The sequence below is a fragment of the Schistocerca gregaria genome, chromosome 1 (genome assembly GCF_023897955.1).
Source record: "Schistocerca gregaria isolate iqSchGreg1 chromosome 1, iqSchGreg1.2, whole genome shotgun sequence".
NCBI lineage: Eukaryota > Metazoa > Arthropoda > Insecta > Orthoptera > Acrididae > Schistocerca > Schistocerca gregaria.
Window position 1 is genome coordinate 944,200,415 of NC_064920.1, and position 1,728 is coordinate 944,202,142.

Sequence of the window (1,728 nt, forward strand, 5' to 3'; positions counted from 1 at the left end):
AAATTTTAAAACCTCAACGAAGACTGCTTATTTATTCATATCTCTCTGACAATTTAACGCTTCTTAATGAACATGTAACGCAACACGCTGCCTTTCTTTGGATCTATTCTATTTCCTCTATGAATCCTCTCTCGTATGAATCCCAATCACTGGACGAACAAATGATCTGTAAGCAACCTCCATTGTAGATGGTTTCCAGTTCTTGAGATCTCTTTCCACAAATCTTCTGGCACCTACCATGCCTAACATTAGTTTTATGCTATGATTACAATTGCTCTGTACGAAAACTCCTAGCTTTTTGATGGGTGTGACTGTTACCAGCCGGCCGTTGTGGCCGAGCGATTCTAGGCGCTTCAGTCTGGAACCGCGCGACCGCTACGGTCACATGTTCGAATCCTGCGTCGGGTATGGATGTGTGTGATGTCCTTAGGTTAGTTAGGTTTAATTAGTTCTAGGGGACTTATGACCTCAGCAGTTGAGTCCCATAGCGCTGAGAGCCATTTTTTTGTGACTGTGGCCAGTGCCTGTTCCGCAATCGTGTAGTAGTACATTTGTGTATTTATGTGCAGTAAATGTTAAGGGAAAACTGCGAGACTCGGCACTAAACGTTGTCCTCGTTTTTCTGTATTTTGCCGCAGTTTTGTAGCGCTTCGACTCCACTGTGTGCAACAGCATGGTTAGGGAAAAGCCTCATGGAACTATATCATTAATATATCTTGTGATAAGTAATGGTCCCACTCTGCCCAGTCATACTAATGTGACCACTTGCCAAAAGCCTGAATAACCACCTTTTGCAGCGCGTGCTGCTGCGACACGTGCAGAAAGAGAATCAACGAGGTTCTGCGAGGTACTGTCGGGGATGCTGAGCCACGCCGACTGCAGTGCCGTGACGAGCCGCGCTAGGTTTCCCGAGTGAGGATCCACGGCGTGAACAGCCTAGTAGATTGGATTTAAATCCAGCTTATACGGCAGCCATGGCAGCACGTTAAACTTCGAACCGCGCTCGTACACTGCGAGCTGAGTGACACGTTGTATTGCCCTGCTGCTAGATGCCATCGTTCCGAGGAAAACAAATGGACTTTGCCCTCAAGTATAGATATTTATACTTGCTGATTCGTTGTGCCTTCTGTAATGACGAAATCACCCAGAGAATGCCACGAAAAAATTCCCCAAATCATAACGTTCCCTCCTCCGGCCTGGACCGCTGCAGGGTGTTCGCCCCGTTTCACGCCATACTCGCCAACGACCATCTAGAATGAAATTTTCACTCTACAGCGGAGTGTGCGCTGATATGAAACTTCCTGGTAGATTAAAACTGTGTGCCGGGCCGAGATTCGAACTCGGGACCTTTGCCTTTCGCGGGCAAGTGCTCTACCGACTGAGCTACCCAAGCACGACTCACGCCCCGTCTTCACAGCTTTAATTCCGCCAGTACCTCGTCTCCTACGTTCCAAACTTCACAGAAGCACTTGCCCGCGAAAGGCAAAGGTCCCGAGTTCGAGTCTCGGTCCGGCACACAGTTTTAATCTGCCAGGAAGTTTGATATCAGCGCACACTCCGCTGTAGAGTGAAAATTTCATTCTAGAAACATCCCCCAGGCTGTGGACCGAGCAAGGTGGCGCAGTGGTTAGCACGCTGGACTCGCATTCGGGAGGACGACGGTTCAATCCCGCGTCCGGCCATTCTGATTTAGGTTTTCCGTGATTTCCCTAAATCGCTCCAGGCAAA

The 1,728-nt window shown here is 48.6% G+C and overlaps 1 non-coding gene across 1 annotated transcript; it reads right to left on the reverse strand.

The window, feature by feature from the left end:
• Positions 1–1,319: 1,319 nt before the first annotated feature.
• Trnas-cga (transfer RNA serine (anticodon CGA)) lies at positions 1,320–1,394 on the reverse strand. The gene has a single exon. It is a non-coding gene; the product is annotated as a tRNA-Ser (tRNA).
• Between the last annotated feature and the right edge of the window lie 334 nt (positions 1,395–1,728).